The sequence below is a fragment of the Pteropus alecto genome, unplaced genomic scaffold, assembly GCF_000325575.1.
Source record: "Pteropus alecto unplaced genomic scaffold, ASM32557v1 scaffold222, whole genome shotgun sequence".
In the NCBI taxonomy this organism is placed as follows: Eukaryota; Metazoa; Chordata; class Mammalia; order Chiroptera; family Pteropodidae; genus Pteropus; species Pteropus alecto.
Genome location: NW_006433716.1, coordinates 2847678 through 2869366, shown reverse-complemented (window position 1 = coordinate 2869366; position 21689 = coordinate 2847678). Strand labels below are relative to the sequence as shown.

General features: G+C 39.3%; 1 pseudogene; it reads left to right on the top strand.

Moving 5' to 3' along the window:
• The first annotated feature begins 19588 nt into the window (after positions 1 to 19588).
• Positions 19589 to 20086, top strand: LOC102892908 (annotated as a pseudogene).
• Positions 20087 to 21689: the final 1603 nt, after the last annotated feature.

Genomic DNA, 21689 nt, shown 5'->3' with positions numbered 1-21689 from the left:
AAATCAAAAACTTAAGAAACGGAATCTGAACAGACTAATTACTCGCAATGAAAATAAAAGCAGTATTCAAAAAACTCCCAGCAAACAAAAGCCCAGGACCAGATGTTTTCACAGGCAAATTCTACCACACATTTAAAGCAAAATTAGTAGCTACCCTTCTCAAACTATTCCAAAAACTACAAGGAGGGAAGTTTCCCAAGATTATTCTATGAGGCCAGCATTGCCCTGATAACAAAATCGGACAAAGACACCACGGGAAAAGAAAATTATGCTAAACATCCCTGATGCCAAAATTCTCAACAAAATACTAACAAACCTAATTCAACAAGACATTAAAAAGATTATATACCATGACCAAGTCAGATTTATACCAGGGACAGAGTGTGGTTCAACTAATTAGAAAAGATATAGGCACCCTTATGTTCACTGAGGCACTATTTATAAGAATCAAGATATGGAAGCAACCTAGGCATCCATCAATAGATGAATGGATAAAGAAGATGTGAGCTATATATATATATACACACACAGACACACACACAAATACATACAATGGAATATTAGCAATAAAAAAATGAAATCTTGCCATTTGCAAAAACATAGATGGACGTAGAGGGTATTATGCTAAATGAAATAAGTCAGAGAAGGAGAAGTACCATATTTCACTTACATGTGGAATCTTAAGAAATAAAACAAATAAACAAACCAAACCAAAACAAAACAAAAATGAACTCACAGAAACAGAGACCAAAGAGATGCTTGCCAGAGGGGAGGAGGATGTGGGTTGTGGGATGGTTGAAAAAGGTGAAGGGGCGTATAGTCACTAATATTGTGGTAAGTTTGTACAGTGACAGGTGTTATTAGAATTAGTGGGGTGATCACATTGCAAGGTATAAAACTGCCAAACTATATTATACACCTGAAACTAAAACAACTAATAAAATATACTAAATATAAATATATATTAAAATATACTAAAAAATATATATAACCGATACTCTTGTGTGGCATGCACATACACAATCACACAAATATCTTTATAAAGGAATATTCATGTCCCTTTCAACCAGTGAGCTACATTAAAAAATAAGGGGAATTATCTCATAGAAATAGTTGCAAATACTCTTAACAAGGAAGATTAATTCTTGGGACTCTGCATATTCTAAGTGTGCCAGAGCAGACAAACTTTTGTTTTCCTACTAAAGTCACTTCCGTTTTCAGTACTAACTGGAACATACTTCCTGCCAGGGTTTAGCATTTCCAGATCTTTCGTAGGTACTGGTTTAATAGTGCTGACATTAGGTTTCTAACCACAGGGTCACATAAAAGACTAGTACAAAAGGAGAAGTGTTGAAAACCAAAAAGGGTGGGAGGGCAGAAAGAGGATTGTCAATGTGCTTAGCCCACTGCATAGACATGATAGCTGGGGCACGAGCCTGTCTCCAGATCGGCAATTTAGGCCTTTCCCAAAGTCTTCGATCAGTATGTCCACCCTAATGGAACTTAGGCATTTCTACAGAGAGTACAGACCCACAGCACAGAGAAGAGAGCAAAGCCATGGGGTGATGAACAACTAAGAGTGGATTTTCTAAGCCTGCCTTGAATCAGTTACTGCTCAAGTTATGTAAGAACCAGACAAGCAATTGAGGGAAGCAAGTGTGGGCACTACAAGAGAGGGGTGAGGACCGTGACAAGCGGAAGAATTCAGGCCCTTCTCAAAGGGTGGCCACTACTCAAATTTAGCTTAATGTTGTGTCGTAATAGCATGTAGGTCTAGTGTGGCCAAATCTCTGATATTTCAAGAGAAATGGAATTATAAGCTTTAATGTGAAATGCCCCAATTTTGAAATGTTGGCCACACATGCAAAACCCATCCAGGTCAAAGAAAATAGATAGACCTGAGGCCAGATGCAGTTGAAACACCAATGGTTTGTATCATTATATCAAAGTTGAAAGCAAGAGTTTGGAGATCCTATCAGCTGCAGAAAGCATGACAAAGTAGAGACTCTGCTGGCACTTAGGCATCTGAACTATGCTACGCTAACCCAGAAGCATGCCAGTTGGCTTTGGATGTATATGCCTTTTCTGTTTTCTCTTCTATTCACAAAGCAAACGTAATAATAGGTTCAAGATTTTCAAGGAAGAGAAATAAAAAGGAATCTAGTTTTGATAACCTTAGTTTTCTTTTAAAGGTTTTCAGGGGCATGTGGCACTATCAAATCATTTGCATTGAATTTCTACTGTCTTATTTATTGAAATAAATTTGCTGGTTCAGTTTTCTCTGATTCTTGAGATGACTTACTTTCACAGATGTTAGGACTGAATGACTTGAGTCTCCTAGTTAGTTTTATAAGCAAAAAAGAAAGGTTTTTAACCCGGCTTTCCTCAGCATTTCAGGGACTATAAGAACAATTTCAATACCCAAGGACATCTCAGCTGAATTTCATGGTGATCAAAGGAGTTCAGGGCTAGAAATCATATTATAAACCTTATAAGTGCTTCACAGCCATTGGGCTTGTTTCTGTGAAGTGGGCAGTCAACTGGCAAGAAGTCAAAAGCACTGTGCCCTGCACAGGCAGGGATGGCGGCCTTCCATTCTTAGACTCCAGCGATGCAGAGCACAGGCCTGAGCAACCTAAAGTAGTAGAGTCGAGTGGATTCAGTAAACATTTAATGCCTACTGCAAGTCAGGTATTATTCTAGGTGCTGGGGATCAGCAGCAAATTAAAATTTCTGCCACCGTTAAAAAATTCTAAACAAATACACAAACAAATAAATGTATATTATAATGTCAGAGACAGTACCGAGTCCCACATGAGAAAAAGAGGAAAAGAACAAATGAGTCATGATAGGGTGAAAGGCTGTTACAGAAAGTTTCCTCTGCGTTAACAGCATTTGCAGGGTACCGGAAAGAGCAAGCAGCACTGTCACACTCCTGCATTCATAGCTCCCTTCACTCTGCAGCAGAAAAGCGCAATTTGAAGCCCAGCCAAACTAGTTAAAACTCATATTCTTAAGCAAACATAAGACTCCCCAGGCCTCAGTTTCCTCATCTGTAAAATGGGGATAGTATTGGCCACATACCTCAAAGGATTAAATGTGGACGACACACGATGATGATGTACTGGGCTGTGTAGAGGGCTCGGAACAGAGTCGACACCTTGTCAGCCCTGATTTTATCGTCGTTGTACCTAGCACAGCGTCCACCTCCAAGCAGTTCCTCAGTTGATATCAGTTCCTTTTCCCTTTTCATCTTCCTTAGAATGATGGCACAGAGCGGGCGTGAACATGCATGTCATATTCCAAAGCAGGAAGGACTTCTTTCGTAGGAGTGTGTTATACTGGACACATGCTGGGGCCGAGAGGAGTTGGAGTGCTTTTGGAAACAAAGTAAGCAGAGTTCCAGTTTAGCTCTTGTCTCCCTTTCAACACATATAGGTAAAATATACACATTAATGAAGAATTAGAAAGCAACTTTTGAAGGCACTTGTTGACTGTATTATTTCTTACAGAGAATTTGTGGTCAAATGAAAACTTTCTATTTCTATAAATAAAACTAAGAAAAAATTGACAGTTGTGTTTAACAGAGTCCTTTGAAATGGTATTGCTATAATAGGATTTGACCTAGATTTATATAGGTTGATGACTGCCAAAAAGTTGAATGATACAATTTTCCAATGCAAAAATAACTTCTGTGAAATGAACAAAATGCTCAAAACATATATTTGATGAATAAATTCTAACACGGGTTGAATACTGAATGCCAGATTTTTTCAAAGGTTGTTGAAAATGGGTCCCTTTAGCAATGCAGGTGAAAGAACAGTAGAGAAACTGATTTCAAATTAAATTTGCAAACCTAATCTCACAGCTGCTTACCTACATTTGGCCAAATACGAATTTAATAAATTTTTCCCACTCACCATTAGACTGTGTTAGTCTCTTGAAAAACTGCCTCTAGGAAGTCTGTTTGAGAAATAATAAACAACCATTAATTTACAAAGAACAATTAATTTGTAGATGTGCTATACAGCATTATAGCCAGCATATTAGTAAATGTATTGCAAATCTTTCAAATTAAACATATTAAATCAGAAGCTGCATAAATCACAATGTATTACAAAAATTAATGGTAATTCTAGACCTAACATATCTGTAGAGAAAACACGCTAATTAATTTCCATGGATTGTCACAGACAGAAGGAAAACAAGATTGTATATCTTACCTGAAACCATGAATCTGCATTGCCATCATCGGTTTCCACCCTTCCATACAGAAATTACAGGTCAAATTATTATGCCTAGCAATAAATATATTTCGAAAACCCTTTGTTGAGTTGCATTCAAACTTTTCACAACATCCAATATAACTTCATGTAAATCTAATCCTTTTTGACCACTATCTTTAACAATGCAACATTCCTTAACTTGACGCTTCATGTCCCTTACCTTATTCTCCTGTTTAATTCACAGCACTTGTCTTACTTATTCTATACATATGTGAATATATGCATACATTATGCATGTTTGTGGCCTTCTTCCTCTCAAAAGACTATAAATCCACAAGGGTAGGAATCTTTCATTTGTTCAATGATATGACTCCAGTATTTAGAATGGTGCCTGGCACATAGTAAGCTTTCAATAAATTGTGTTGTCTGGATGAATTTAAATGCATTGTGAATGCACATTATTTAAAGCGACGCGATGTTAGATTTTTTTTTTTGGTAATATAAATTCTTCCATGTGAAACTGTACATTCATTTTTTAATTGAGCCTATAATTTTTTTCACTGCCAGGTGCTCTTAAAGCAAGTTTATTTATCAAGAAGAAAAAAAATAAAAGGTCACTAAACTACCACATGAGTGCAGGAAAAAAAGGATCATGGCAATGAAACTCATATCCTCATAACCAGTGATTCCATATTTAGCAGCACTAAGGCAACAACTTAAAAATGCCAACATACCAAAATACTTGCAGCCATACAAACATGGCCTGGCCCAAAAATCAAAAACATGCCATTGAGACATTGATGTAACAAGCAGGCTTCCTGCTGGAGACCACCCCTTATGTCAGTTATTCTGTAGCCATAGTCACAATTTCATCTCTATTTATGTTCACCTTATTTTTCTCTTTAAAGGCAAAATGCAAAGCACTTAAGCTAAATACTCTAAACTATAAATATAATTCCAAGATACAAAGTTCTGCAAATGGCTAGTCAAACACCTTTTCTCATTTTCAGTCAATCCTCAAAACATCTATTTTTTTCAGTTTTCCTATAAAGAAATGTGTATGCTAAAAATGACCCTCTAATCTGAGCTCTGTCATTTACCAGTCATATGTCCTCAGGCATATCATTATATTCTTGGAGCCTCGGTTTCCTCATTTGTTAAACAGGGTCAGTGCCATGCAGAACTGCCAAGGTTTGGAGGTGCTGTATGAAGTCTTGAGCATGGTTTCTGGCATGTAGTACTGTGGCATTGTTCTGACTAGATGCAAAAAGGGACTCCCCAGGGTGACTACACAAGCAGCAGAGGCAGCAGCATCGAAATGGAAAACCCTTAACTGAGAGCATATTCGTGTGCCAGTCTTGCCCTAAGCACTTTGTAAGCATCATCTCATTTGGTCCTGACCACAACCCATTTTTTTTTTTTTTCAGATGAAGAAATTCAGATTTAAAGGGATTAAATAAACTGTAACAATTAGGAAATGGCAGAGCCGAGGTTCCAGGATAAGTTTGCTGTCTCAATGGTACTAGTCCAGCATCGTAGTCAGAGGATCTCTGGGCTGTTGCTTCTCAGTCAGGCCTACTGAATCGTAGTTATCAATCAGGAACCTTAGCTTTTGCTCTTGTACCACTCCTCTCTCTGTCACTGTAATTACTAAATCTTCCATCTTGTATCAGTCAGGATCCTGGGAGGAAAATGAAACCACGCCAAATATCCTACCAGAGAGAATTTGATATAAGTAATTAAATAAATGTTATGGAACTGAAAAAAAAGTGAACAGGGAACACGGAAGTAACGCAGAAATAAGAACCAAAGGAAGCAACCACCACCCCTAGGGAAGAATGGGGAGAGATAAGGTAATTGGGATCTAGAAGGTTGGGACAGGGCTTCTATGGAACTGGATGCAGACTTCTGAGGAGCGTGTGCTGTCCAGCTGTTACTGGGTGTGCCAAAACAAACTAGAGGTTGAAACTAATGACCCCTGCCAGGGTAAAAGCAGGAACAGCAAACAAACAGGAAAGAGCAACCTTTCTCTCTTCTTTTAACCTCCATCTTGTACCTCTATGAGCAGAATCTAACTGGGAGCCAGTTTCGAGGGCTCCCGGTCCAAACACCAAGTCAAGTATAGATGGTGGGTTTCGAGTCTGTGACAGAGCTTAGGCACTAAGTAGCACACATCCCATCAGGGTGCCCTGATAAATAGAACAGACAGAGAAAGCTGCAGGAGCTCACCACTGATAATCTCATCCCCTCACCTGATTGAAGTGTGACCCACAATAATACCAATTGAAAAGGCTCCCCATTTGATCTGGCCGCCATTGAATGACTTCATGAATGGAAGAAAATCAGTCTGCGTTGAAACCCAAAATGTGTAAATATTGTACCAAAAACTTTATTGCACGCATCCTAACATTTACTCTTTTAAGAACAGTCCTTAAAAATCACCAAGCTATTGCAAAACTGCACTATAAAAACCACAGGGCTCATAGGAAAAAAACACTCAAACTTTTGTCAGTGACATAGTGGAACCGAATAAAAACCATAGCACATTTTTATACATATTAAATGATTAAGAAGTACAAAAATACTACAACGAATATGTATGAAACTTGACCTTGAAAAAGACCCAGTCTTGGCTTGTGGAAGTGGGCATCAGATGGGCTACAGTTTGTGAGTTATTATGAAGTGGTGGAAGGAGGGTTATCTGAACTTGGAGAGACAGTTGTAATACTAGACGTGGGTAGGTGTGGCTCACGACCCAAGTGGAGAAATGAGGCGGCTGGTAGATTTCTAACGTGTGGGTCTGAGTTTCGTGTATTCCTAGGCGCTGGGTACGGTTTTTTCATTCATCTAATGTTTCGTGCAGACAAAATCTCACATAAATACAAAATCTATGTTATGATAAATTGTTCCCTAATATATTGATCATATGAGAAAAATTAATGGTTTCAAAATAATTACAGCAGATTTTATCATATCCTGTGGGCCACGTAGTATTATCACTTTTATAGATGAGAAAACTGACTCAGAATGATTAAACATCTCGTGCAAAGCTCTCTTTAAAAAAAGAAAAAAAGAAAAAGAAGGGCACACTACCTTTCTTGGGCCAGTATTATATTTTCTCATCTAAGGTCCATCACTTGACAGTATGAGGTCAAAGCAGTAGAACCTGAAGGCAGCTTTCAGCACTGTTCTGACAATGACTTTTTCCAGGTGGGTGTAAGGGCCCCAGGATGGAATGGCTAGTGATCTCGATCTTCTTTAGGTCAAGGTTTAAAAGCAGAGCTGCTGAGCAAAGGAATTCATGTCTCTCCTACTTTCTCATAAATGCACTTCTAGACCCAAGTAACAGTGATCCTTAAAAAATGTCTGATAATAGTTGAAACCAATGGAAATAAATGTCCCAACTGCTGAGGTCCAGAAATAAAGCATGACACGAATTTCTAAGTTTGTTCCTCCTACTCTGCCACACTGACCTTTCTAAAATGCAGAAATCAATAGTCATTCTCGAGCTTAATAGCCATTGGTGGTTCCCCAATGCTCAAATTGTCCAGTCCGAACTCCTTAGCGTGGAGGACAGGGTCTTCCTAGACTTGGTACTTGCTTACATACTTAGCTTCATCTTCAGCTAAACTCTCACCTAAAATCCATGTTCAAGCTTTTTCACAAACACCAGCTCACTTTGGAGCTATATAAATTTGTCTACACCTACCCCTCTGCTAAATGCCCTTGTGCTCTATACCTGACTTCTGAACAACATGCCACCATTGCTCACAAGCTCCTCATATCTTCAGGCAGAACGAGCCACTCCTTTTTGCTGGGCCCCCACTGTGCCCTTTATTAACTCTTATTATAGCTCTTTGCTTGGCATATTTGTTTGGCGTTTGACTTTTTTTTTTAACCTTGAACTATTTGAGGTTATTGGTCCTGTGAGAAAAACCTCTGCATTCCCTAGAACTTAGCCCACTGCCTGGCAACTAAATGTGTCATAAATGTTTACAAATTTAATGAATAAGAAGCTATAATGTTATGACAGAAGAGTACAGTAAAAGAGATCAACCTGTACCTTTTTCTTCCCTCCATGTAAAATCTGAAAAACACCCTCAGCTCCACTAAATATGTTTCTGTGTAGAGTAAAACCTACTGAACTGATAAAGACAGGTTATGGCTGAAGGTTTGTGTGCCTCCAACATTCTTGTGTTGAAGCACTAACCTCTCTGGAGATGGGGCCTTTGGGAGATGACTTGATTTAGATGAGGTTGTGAGGGTGGGTCCTCATGACGGGATTAGTGCTCCTATAAGGGAGGACAGAGAGCGCCCCTTTTTCCATGCATCTGCCCTGAGGAACAGCCACTGAGTGCATATGGAGAAGGTGGCTGCCTACAAACTACGAAGTGGGTTCTCACTGAGAACAAAGTCCGCTGGCACCTTGATCTTAGACTTCTACCCTTCAGAACTATAAGAAATAAATATCTGTTGTTTAAGCCAACCAGTCTATGGTATTTTGTTACCGCAGTCCAAGCAGACTGAGATAGCAGGTGATTACTAGATGTTGTATGATTTTGCCAAGGTGAAGATAGCTTGGGTATACCATCTTACATCAAGGTGTAAGATTCTTGAGAGGAGGAAACTCACAGATGCTTCACACTAAAGGTATATTGAATTAAACATAGATAGTACCAAAGAAGGGAAATTAGGCCATAGGAAATCCTCACCAGGCTGAAACATTAAGTGAGGTATCTGTATAAGAAGCTATGGAAGAATATAATTCTAACTGCTGTGGGTAATCAATACACCTTTACAGACTCTGAGGACTGTTAGAAAAATCCTTCCCTGTCATGAGGTTGACAAACGTTTAAAAAAAAAAGCAGCCAGTCATTCACTTCCATGGTGAGGACAGCTTAAATCAAAACACCATAAAAAGTTTGCAGACACCAGATCTAGGATATTATAACAAACGTGTATCACTCAGTGCCTTACCTGGAGTTTTTCTGGATCTGTGTTCTTTAAGAAATCTTTTGTATTCAGGATGGCTCATTCTCCTAGGGAAGCAGTGGGGCAAATCATAAATTATGTGATGTTATAGCCAGTCCAAAGGTATACTAGGCCTGAGCTTAAAACACATATTCTAAAAAACGTATCCCTGCAAAATAACCCCTAGATTTTTCCATTTTGGTACGGAATTTCTTATCATGAAGGAAAGATAAGTCCTGAGAATCAATTTCTGACAGCTCAATACCTAAGATGGATTCAGGTGAAATTAGAGGCAGGTAACATGTGTCCATATTTAGGGAAGATGGCCACACTGAAGCTGCAGGTCTGCTTGTCCAAGTGTGTAAGGAGGATTTTCATGGTATGGTTCTCAATTGTCTCAAACTCTCTATGCCCAAAAGACCCTTGATTAGTCTGTTTCCCACAAATGTGCAGGCCCACCCCAAAGTCCCATTTCCTACAATGGTGTGATCACTGGCCTAGTTAGATTCACTAGTTAAAATCCTCAAATCGGTCTTCACTCTTCGTATTTATTTCCTCTCAGCAAAATCTCATCTCTTCTTCCTTTAAATTATTAGGGACAAAAACATCTAAACCCTCTCTGGACCAGGCTATGGAACCACAGCACAGGGTAGCGAGTTGCCTGGCCGTTCTCCCTTTCTGTGGTGTAGTCGTGCTGGGAAGGGGCTGCCGGGCTGGAGGTGCTCAGCCCCACAACCTGCACTAAGGTGTGACCACGTGACTTAGCTCTAGACCACAGAATGTGAGAAGTGATGTGCACCACAGCCAGGCCAGGCCAGGCTCATGGAAAACTTCCTCACAATGCTCCTTCTGCTTCTCCCTTCTCTACTGGCAGCAATAAAATTTGAAGTCTTAAGGGACAGTGGCACCACAGCATGGAAGAAGCCTGGATTCTCAGTTATCATGGGAAGGAAAGTTACCCTCTTTCCAGCAACATCTCATTTAACTGATACATTAAGAAATATAAATGTTATTGTATTAATCCACTGAAATATTGCTTTTACAGCACAAAAAAAAGACTAGAACCGTGTACAGTTTTAGTTAAAGTCATCTCTGTGTACATGAGGGCTGTGAAATTGCCATTGATTATATGACTCAAACCCCTTATACTATTGCTTTTTGAAACTAATTATAATGATACTATTTGTTGTATTAAAAATATCCACCATTTACTGACCTCTGTATACTGGGCAGGGATCACACTATGTGTTTTACGAATTTTAATCTTATAAACAGCCAATCAGGTAGGTATTGCTAGTCTGCCTCATTTTACGATTGAGAACATATAGAAAAGGTAAAAGGTATAAGCCTAGGCCACACAGCCAGAAAGCAGCGCAGCCACAACTCGAGCCCTATGCTGCCACTCCTCAAAGCTCACGTTTTAACTGTTTGCAACCCTGTCTTCTTTAAAGAAAAAAAAAAAAAAAGATAGGAATGCTGTAGAATGGCTCTTGTTCCAGTTACCCCATGAGACTCTGCATTTCAAAATGTGAGTAAAAATTATTTCCTGCCACACAGAATAAGCAACCTAGTACTTTCATTAGCACCACTGCAGCTGTTTACTTCTAACTTCAGGGTTCCCTGGCCCATCTCGGCAGCTGTGTAATGAAAGGATATTTTCCTACTGCTCATTTTGGCTTTCCCGACACCCCAAAACAGTGTTCCACCCTCCACTCCATAAGAACCTCACTCACCTCATGTGGGCACCTCCAAAGTTACACATGTACCACCTTTTAACTCAATCACCAGTTTGAGAATCCAGATTTCAGACAGATTCCAAAACAGTAGGTTCTCCCTAGAATGTGGGCTAAAAGGGGAAAGCACTAATGTAATCGTTTCGTCATGCTTTGTCTTCCCTCTCTTCAGGAAAATCTAGATCATAGGTCACTTGTATCATTCTTTCGAAAAGTCTTGAGAAATGAATCAGATTCCCAGATAAATCTACCATAATGAGTTGGGTCTTATTTTAAATTAACGAGACTGCCTTGTTTATGACCAATGGCTTTTCGAATTACAGGCTGATGGGACATTTATCAGTCACTGAGTCTTCCTAGACAGAGTAACTTACTCGACCAACTGTGACTGACAAAGCCTTTCCCAGCAGACAACAGGGGAGCCAATTTGTGAAACAGGATAACCAGGGATGGCTGGGATCATCCTCAGAGGGCACTGACCTCCTAACCCACGAGAGATTCCGGACAGGTATTTTATGTGCCAACCTTGGCACAAAATGTAACTTTCTGAGTTAAAATGAAGACAAAGACAAATTAGGCAGTTCCATGAGAGTACTGATTTTTTTTTCTATTGCTATGGTAACACTACTCCATTTTAGGAGATGGAAAAGGAAGAGTGGGCCTTAAACACTAAGCTATAAAATTTGTCAGTGATGTATCAAAAAGGACTTTAAAAAGAACATCCCTTTTAATTATTCCATTGCTAGGAATCTGTCCAAGAGAAATAGCCTGATGAATGTGCAAATGTATACATATAAGAGACTTATGACAGCATCTTATTAAACAGTGAAATTGGTAAAATCTAAATGTCCAACAATTAAATAAAGTATGGTATATTCATATAGAGGAATACCTGAGAACCATTACAATTTAGGATGCAGATGTAAATTTATTGACATGAGTGTATGTTCATTGTGTACCTTTAGTCAGTATGTAAATGACAGAATAGCACGTCTGATTTGACTCCATTAAAAAATTCCCAGAGAAAAATATCTGAAAATATTTATATAAAGATATTATCAGCAGCCGTTATTTCTAGTGAGAGAAATGTGGGGTGACTAGAAATGTTTGGTGTGTGCTTTCAGTATTTCTTGATGATTTTTCATTATTTGTGTAATTAAAAGTAGGGGAAAAACATGACCATGGCTGATTGTTTTATTTACTCAAAAATAATTGCTTCCCCTTCCTAGGGGCCTTTCCTGGTGTCTCTTCCAATGAGAAGAATACAATTCTTGTCCCATTAGACATCAATCTTAAGTGATCTGTTTTGGCTAATAAAGATAAAACGTGAAAGGGACATGTGCAACTTTAGCAAAAATTTTGAAAGCTATCCTGTGCCTTCACCAAGCTATATTTCCCCATGCTCTAGATAAGCTGCTGCTTCTGCGTGGGTCATAAAACAGAGAAGCTGTAGAGCAGATCTGAGCTGACTTGCAACAGTCATAACATGAATGAGAAATAAATCTTGGATTGTCATACTCTACTGGGAATTTGGAGCTGTTTGTTACTATAGCATAAATTCTAAGCTGACTAACGGCATAAACTTTTACCACCACCACCTACCCCCAACACACAAACCCAAATTAAGATTTAAGTCTAAATATAAAAGGTCTCGGTTAACTATCTCTTCTTAGTTCGAGTTTCATGTTTCACAAAAACCATTAACAGTATTTTAAAACTCTTATTTGTGGCAGAGCTTATTGTACCCAGCCTTCCATTTTCCTTCTGCCTCCCCCTAGTTTCTTAAGTCATATTGATTACTTCTCTATCATGACTGTTTCTTTTGGGCCCTACTATTCTCTCTCTTGTCAAGGCCTTGCTCATTTCCTGTCTATGCATGGTGACCATGTTCAATGACACTATTCTTCAATCCTCTTTATGCATTATTGCGAGATCCATCTTCCTTAAACACTGCTTTGCAATTCATCACCACCAGTTCCAGGCTCCCTGACTCTTCAGCCTAGAATTCAAGCCACTGCTTAATTCTTCAAACTCACTACATCCCCTAACATGAACCCTCAGCACCAGCCAAACTAGTTCATTCCTTATTTCTGTGTACACCTCACATATTCCCAGAATCAGGACCTACCCACTCAAGGATAAAGTGATGATGTCAGTAGCCTGGACTCTCAGGAGAAAAGTTATACTGGTGGAGGAATAAAGGAATAATTTCACGAGTGACTCTGATACAGTGAAATACAGGTAGCACGGACTTGAGGTACAGGTGACAAAGTGAATAGGGTGACGAGACATGATGATAATCTCCAAATATGGCCACCAACAATTCCTCCCATCCCTGAACACACAAGACTTATTTCCCTTCTCTTAGAATCTGGGCTACTTCTGTGACTTGCTTTTGACCAATAAAATGTGGCAGAAGTGATGTTCTGTGACTTCTAAGCCCATAGTGACCTGACAGCTTCCGCCTTCTCAGAGCCCAGCTGCTAAGCTGTAAGAAAGTCCAGGAAAGACCACTGAGGGATGAGTCACATGCAAAGAGGCCCTGGAGGATGGATGCCCACCTCGGACTTATCAGCTCCAGCCAAGTTCCCAGATGAATGCAGCCACCCGGGTGGCCCCAGCCAATAGCACGTGGAGCAGAGTAACTGCCCAGTTGAGCCCAATCAACCCAAACACTTGTGGAAAAAAACCAAACTGTAATGTTATGCAGTAGTCTGGTTCACAGCAACAGATAACCAAGATAATATATATTCACCTTACTTGTGCCCTGAATACCACTGAAGCCCCGTAGGGCACAGCAGTTTATAGAACCTGAGAGTCAGTATTCTTGGCACAGTAGCAGCACCAGGGTGCCATCAGGTGACCAACAGGCAGTGAATTTAAACAGTGGGATATGGGGTAGGGATGCACATGAAGTGGGAGAGGAAAAGATGACAGATAGCATATGATAGACTGACCTATAAGAGATATAACTGGATGAAAACCTAGAGGTGGCACAAGATCCCTGCTGAAGCTGTGGGCAGGAGCCAGTGTAACTGGCGTTACTACTTCTGTGGCTCTCCCTGTTCCCATAGGCTAGTAAGACTTGGAAAGAATTGAGTGACATCAATAATGACTAAATCTATTCCTATTCCTCACACCCGCCTTGCTTTGGGTTATCAGGAGAGAACATAAATCCACCATAGGCAGAAGCACAAACCTACCAACAACAGAGCATTTAGGTTCCAGGTGGCAGAGACTGCCAGCTGATCGGCTCAGCAACCTCATTTCTTCTTATTCCTGGGCACACCATCAGACCATATTCCCTAGCCCCACTTAAAGTGTGGCCGTGTGACTGAGCCAACAGAATGGAAATGGAAACGATGAACACCACTTCCCAGCCTGCCCATTAGAAAGCCCCACACTGTGCCTCTTTCTCAACAATCTTGGACGTCACACATGGACAATGGCAGAGCCTGGGTCTCTGACCTACTGCTTGGAGGAGCCGCACCCAAACCAGTGCATTGATTTTGGTGACTAAAAAAGTGACATACTACTAAGATATGGACATTTATATTTTATACCCTGATAATACATGATAGCTGCTGTATGGTAGCACTCGGCGACTGTATCTGAAAATGTTGTTCAGTGCCAAGATATCCAATAAGGAATTTGCAGATGCTTTGGAAAACTAATGGAAATTCTACATTTAGGTTTACAAGCTAATTAAAACATCAAATGTCTCTGCTTCTGCCGAGGATATGTCACCTCAGAGAAGCAGTACTGGCGATCTCACGTCAATCAGGAGCTCTGCACGGCTATTATGGCAAAATAACTATTACTTTAAGATACAGCTTCTTTAGTCAAAAAAATCTTTCATCACACGAAATAACAGAAGCTATAGCTGGTGGTACAAAGACTGGGAACCACTGCTGCCATATACTATATACGCGTAATTGGTTCCCACATTTTTTTCTTTAAGAAAATGGGCATCCAGTGGTGTACTCTAAAAGCGGATTAAAAATTGCTGAGCTGTCCATGAATATTACTAACCCTTCTGAAAGCATCAAGAATCAATCATGGCTTCACCAAAACTGGATGACTTTGGGTACATTACTTAACCTTTCTGAACCTCAACTTCTTCAACTGCAACAGGAGGCTTTTCCCATTTACCTGCGGTGGGTCTTGAGCTTGGGGGTGGAGGTGGGGTCATCGGCATCAGCTGGATGGCTTATTGAGGCAGATTTGCTGCATCCCACCCCTGTTATTTCTGAGTCTGCAGGTCTGGGGTGGAACATGAGAACATGCAGTTCTAACAAGTGCCCAGGTGTATTAGGGTTCTCCAAACAGAATGGGGTGTGTGCGCGCACGTGTATATACATGTATACACGTGCATGTACACACACACACACACACGCCCATATGCACACCACACAGATTTATTTTAAGGGATTGGTCACATGACTGAGGGCCTGGAAAGTCTTAAGTCTGCAAAGAAGGCCGGCAGGCTGGAAATTCCAGTGGGAGTCAGTGTGGGGGTCTTAAATCTGAATGCAGTCTGGAATAGAACCCCTCCTTCATCTGGGGACCTCAATCTTCTCTCTGATGATCTTTGCTTGGATGACATCCGCCCAGGTTGTAGAGGGTACTCTGCTTTGCTCAAAGCTACTGATTTCAATGTCACTCATATCTAAAAAATACCTCCACAGCAATATCTAAACTGATGTCTGACCAAATAACTAGGCACCCTAACCTAGCCAAGTCAACACTAAAATTAACCATCACGCCAGGTGATGCTGAACTCCTGGTGCTCCTCTCAGAGACACTGCCCTGTAAGCACTGTGGTGAAGATAACTGAGAAAACGTTAACTTCATGTGGTTGCAAAGGGTTTTCAATTACAATTACCTCTTCCCTTCCGTCTCATAGGCCTTTTCATTTTCAGTCACCAGGGAAATCAAGTTTTTACTCCCCGAATACTTGAGAATGTGTTTGTGTAAAGAGAATATGTATAAAAATGTGCATTTGCGGTTGCTTTCCTAAATTCAAAGAAGCAGTTTCTGGATTAGTCACTTTGTTATGTGAGCCCTTTCTTGATCCCTAAGTATAAAAATCAAAAGTTTAAATATGGTCCTGAGATCACCGTTCTCATTTGACATGGATACTAAAACAGAGTTAGTGTGGTTTTCCATCCACTCCTAAGATTTCTCGAGCCTTCATAGATCTAAATTTAAAAACTTGAATTTCAAAATTAATGCTGGTATTCTGACCAGGCACTTAATAATTACATGTTACATAAACACGATGAATACTTTTATATGTTGCAAAGTTGTAAAACGATGATATAAATGAAACACTAATTATTCTCTTTTAAGAGAGTTATTTCCTACTAGACAAATTTTTGCTTTTCTGACACATTTTAAAAATCTGCACTTCACAGCAGTTAGGAAATAGCGGAATTTGGTTCTGATTTAATCAGATGAGAACTAATTCAGCTTGAGGCCAAAATGACACTTGGTGGGAGAGGTTGGGAAACTTTCACACTACATTTTTTTTAAACTTACAAATTTCTTTCGCTCTTTCCTTGAACTTTCACTCTGCTTGATACTATTCCTAGATTTTAATTTCTAATTCACTGAAGGGTAGAGAAAACCCATCTAATAATGTATTATAATGTAAAGCATCTTTAATTTAAAAAGGTTTTTATAGTACTTGAATCAAATGAGCCACTTTTTAAAATCGCTGACTTTGGCAAGGATGACAATATTTTTGTCAAGGATGACAATATTTATACAGAGAGACACACATATACATATATATTTTTTGACCAAAGTCTTATCACATCAAAACCATCTAGATATCCCTTATCTAAATTCATCATTACTATATTTCACAAATTATGCTTCACACAGTTTGAAATAGGCATTAGGGAAAAAAAAATCAGCTGGGAGGGGAAACTAGGTTAAACAGGCTCCTTTATTTCTAAAAAGTCTATCTTTTAATAGACTAATATGCACTTTGTTAGAACGCACATGTGCATGTGTGCACACAAAGAATTCACTATTTTCCAAATTTACTTGTGAACTTGTGTTCTCTCCTCAAAGTATCTCTCAGGATTGGAGTTCCACTAAAACATGCAAGAAAACAAAGATGTATTCAGGCAGAACTTACACTAACAATTGATAGCCTTTATGGAAACCCGTGCAAATATCGGGCTCTCTTGTACCTGAATCAAACTTGGTGTCAGTATAGCCAATTCTTCAACTGCAGGAAGAAAGGATGTAGAGTCTAACCAGAACAACAGTGCTGTTTCTTCAGTTTTCCAGCACTCCAGGAAAAGCTATTTCCCTGTAATAATGATGATGGGATTACAAACCAATGTGGACAAATAGAATAACAACTGCTAAATGCGAAGGAGAGAATAATGTAATTTGATAAAAGAAATCAAAATATCAATAGTTGTCATTTCTGAGTGGTTAAATTTCAGTTTTTTTCTTCTTCGTGTTGTTCTGGGTTTTATAAATTTCCTGAAGTTAGCTATACTTTTCTAGTCAGAAAATAAAGAAAAATTTTAAAAGTAGTCTAATGTGTTTGCTTCTCAGGGGTCTTTTTATAATGTAAATATTTATAACGTCATCATTTTCGTCTTCACACCAACAGGATATAGAAAATCTAGATCAAAAATTAAAACTGAAACTTGAAAAATGACCCAAAAGAGCTAAACTTACCTTTGTTTTCTGTCAAGGCATATGAGCTACCCTTTATTAATAAAAGAGAACCTTTATTTTCACAAAAAAATACAAAGCATACCACCAGAAAGTTATATTTCTAACTAAAACTCAGATTAAAAAGAAAAATTCTGCATTATTGTCAGCAAATCACTTCCAGAATGACCAGTTCTGGAATGGCTTACATGCTTGTGGTAGGCTGAGTAATGTGCTCTTCCCCTACCTACCCCCGACCCGACCTCTTCCCAAAATAAAACAAAAATAAAAATAAACATATCCATGTCCCAATGTCGGTGCCTGTAAATGTAAAAAGGATATTTCAGATGCGAATGAGGATCTTGAGGTGGAAGATTGTCCTGGATTATCTGGGTGGGGCCCACAGTACAATCTCCTATGTCCTCGTAAGAGGGAGCAGAGGGAGATGCGACACAGACAGAAGAGGAACAGGCCTGCAGCCACAGAGATGGAGGGTAGAGGGATGCAGCTATAAGTTAAGAAATGCTAGGAGCCACCAGAAGCTGGAAGAGGCAGGTACTGGATTCTCAGAGCTTTTGGGTACAAGTACAATTTTGCTTAGGCCTTGATTTTGGCCCAACAGAACTGATTTCAAACTTCTGGCCTCCAGAACTGTGAGAAAATAAATTTCAGTTGTTTTAAGCTATCAAGTTTGTGGTAATTTGTTACAGCGGCCCAAAAACGAATGCAATGACCCAGTCTAAAACAGGCAAGTACTCTCAATTTAAACAGAGTCACTCTCTGACCAATTCCTGAAGGCAATGCCCACCTTGGGTGACTGTCCCTTGGGACTGATTTAGGGATGGCTAGGACACTGGCTTGCAAGCTCTGGATGCAGCACTTTTGAGTCACACACTTTTAAAGTGAGTTAATTCTAGGAGACATGAAACCAGTCATGTGAAAACTACTTGGGGTAATGTACATTTATTATTAAATATATTATTTCTTGAGATTTTTAGTGTATGTTTAAAATCACCCTCTGGCTAGGAAATTTTTGAAACATGCACCTGACACAATTACATATACACCTATAATCCCAATGTCAAACAAAAAGAGCCATAAATCTGGAAACCAGAGAATAGAAAACAGGTGAGAAAGAAACATTTCACTTACCTTATTGATTAAACTTCAGAAGAATAAAACATATACTGTGGAAAACATCAGCAATTGAAGAAAGAATTGCTGTACTTATAAATCAAATTCATTTCACTTAAGAGCTCCATTACCTCCCAGTAGCGCCAAAATTGAAGAGAGATTACTGCTTTTAAAGGTTTAATTTAAATTTAGGCCCTTCAACAGCAAGTTCAAAGATTTATCACACTGATTGAATTCTAATTCTCTTACTACGCTGAATTCCAGAAAGCCATTTCCTTCAAACATTAGTACCACTGAGACACATACCACACTTACAGGAATCCTTAATCCTCCAAAAAATAATGTAATTTATACAACGTATAATTGAATGAGACAGTGTTGCTGTCACACAGTAATGAAAGCAGTGGTACTATGTATGACAAGTATGATGAGGCGTGGTACATTTTTCCACATAGTCTTCTAGAAAACCTGGCTTTGAAAAATAAAATATTGATAGCTTAATACATCCTAAATATAGAAAGAATGATATATAACTACTAGAACACAGAGATTACAACCTAAACAACTCACTTTTCTTTAAGAGGGGGTTAATCACCCGTCCTACTACTTACTCCACACCACACTCTATGGAAAAGTGGCTGATTATCTCAATGGAAAGTAACAGAAATTCAAATCTGAATGTGGATCGATTCTATCAAACCATTATGGCAGAAGCTTGCTAGCTATTCATAAACTATGTCCATCTTCCTCATGTAAGTCTAGCTAGACTAGATTTCCCAGCCTCTCTGGTAGTTCAGGTTGAACTAGGGCTGAGATATGGCCAAATGCCTGTCCACTGCCATCATGGGTCACAAGCATGCTCCTGGGAAGGGCCTGTCCCATACAGCCCTACCGCCGCAGCATCCCCACATGGCTAAAGTTGACAAATGACAACATGAAGGAGCAGCTCCACAAACTGGGCAAGAAGGGGCTGACTCCCTCGCAAATTGGTGTGATCCTGAGAGACTTACATGGTGTTGTGCAAGTACATTTTGTGACAGGCAATAAAAATCTTGTGAATTCTTAAGTCCAAAGGACTTGTTCCTGATCTTTCTGAGGATCTCTACCATTTAATTAAGAAAGCTGTTGCTGTTCGAAAACATCTTGAGAGGAATAGAAAGGATAAGAGTACTAAATTCCATCTGATTTTGATCGAGAGCCTTATTCATCGGTTGGCTCGATATTACAAGACCAAACAAGTCCTCCCTCCCCCCCGCATTGGAAATACAAGTCATTTGCAGCCTCTGCCCTGGTTGCATAAATTTGTCTATGTACTCAAGCAATAAAGCTATTGTTTAACTAGAAAAAAAATTCACGTACAGTGATATGCATTGCTTCCAGGCCAGGCCCGTAAACCCCCCAAGTTGATGAGCCTCCTCCTCACTCCTCATCCTCCGCACCAGACTCTAGAGCCATGGGTTAAAGGAGGCTGGCAGAGCCACAAAATTGAAGGGTCTAGAGGAATAAACTAACGCCATTTATTTCTTGAAGCAGCTAACATTAGCTTAACTAATATAGTGGTTTTGCTTGATTTGTTAACTTACATGTTGATTCAGTTAAAATAAGAATATACTAGCTATTCCACGCATGCCATAAAATAAGGGAACGAAGGATTCAACCCAGAAAACTCACCAGTCAAGGAAACAACACACGTAGACAAAGATCCAATGATGCATGTTCCTAAGTCCTATGAATGAAATACATGTAGAGTTCTGGAACGCTCGGTGGAAATTAAAGAGTGGTGCTGGGGGAATATAGGCCATGATTCTCAAGTTGATTCTTAAGTCATAAGTATGGCAGGAGCTTTTCCAATCACAGGAAAGCCACGTGCAAGAGCTGTAAGGGGCCAGAGATTGTGGGTCTTGTGGAGAATGGAATGAGGACAAGTGGTAAAAGACGAGGCTTTATATACTGGCAGGAAAATGATACCACAGGCATGGCATTCTCTGCAATACCCTCCAACACCAGCAATACTGACTAAATAATGTTAATATCTTTGCTAAGAAGAGTGGACTTCATCCTCAAGGCGATGGAAAGCCACGGAAGGTTTTTATGGTGGCACAGATGGAGTTAAAACTGCAATTCGGGAAAAAACAATCATTTATTAAGTAGAGACAGGTTGTTTTTTCCCCTTTAGGGGATAGGGTAGTTAAGAAAGGAGAGGAACCAACAATAGGGAGAGCAAGTTCAGAAGCTACTGGAATTCTTACATTGCGAATTAAAAGTTCTGCATATATAATTTCTAATCCGCCTTCTAAAACTTACCCAGGATAATACTTCCTAAAATGTATATGTTCAATTAGGCATATCACACCTCTCAAAATCTAGAAGTTTTATCACCTTTTACATGCTCCCATTATACACTTATCACAGAGAATTTCCATCAAAAGACAATAAATACAAAGTAATACCCCATTTATCCACAGCTCAGCTGTCAAGCAACCACGCTCATGAGAACCACCCAATAAGTGAACAGGCCTTTGAGAAATAAAGATATCACACTGGTTGCTGACTAGAGACATGACACTTTTTCTCACAGGAAAATACCTCAGAACCTTATTTTGTTAAAATTGTATGGAAATAAAATTGTGTGGAAAAGACAAACATTTTTTTTTTTAATTAGTAGACTTTATTTTTAAAGCAGTTTTATAGGTTTACAGAAAAATTATAAAGTGCAGAGTTCCCATGTATCTTTCCTTCCACCCCCTACAGTTTCCCCTATTAGCGACATCTTACATTAATGTGGTACATTTGTTAAAATTGGTAAACCACTATGGATACATTATTATTAACAAAGTCCATAGTGTATATTACAGTTAGCTCTGTGTTTCACATTTTTATGGGTTTTTACAAACACACAATATTATGTATCCATTACAGTATCATACAAAACAGTTTCACCACC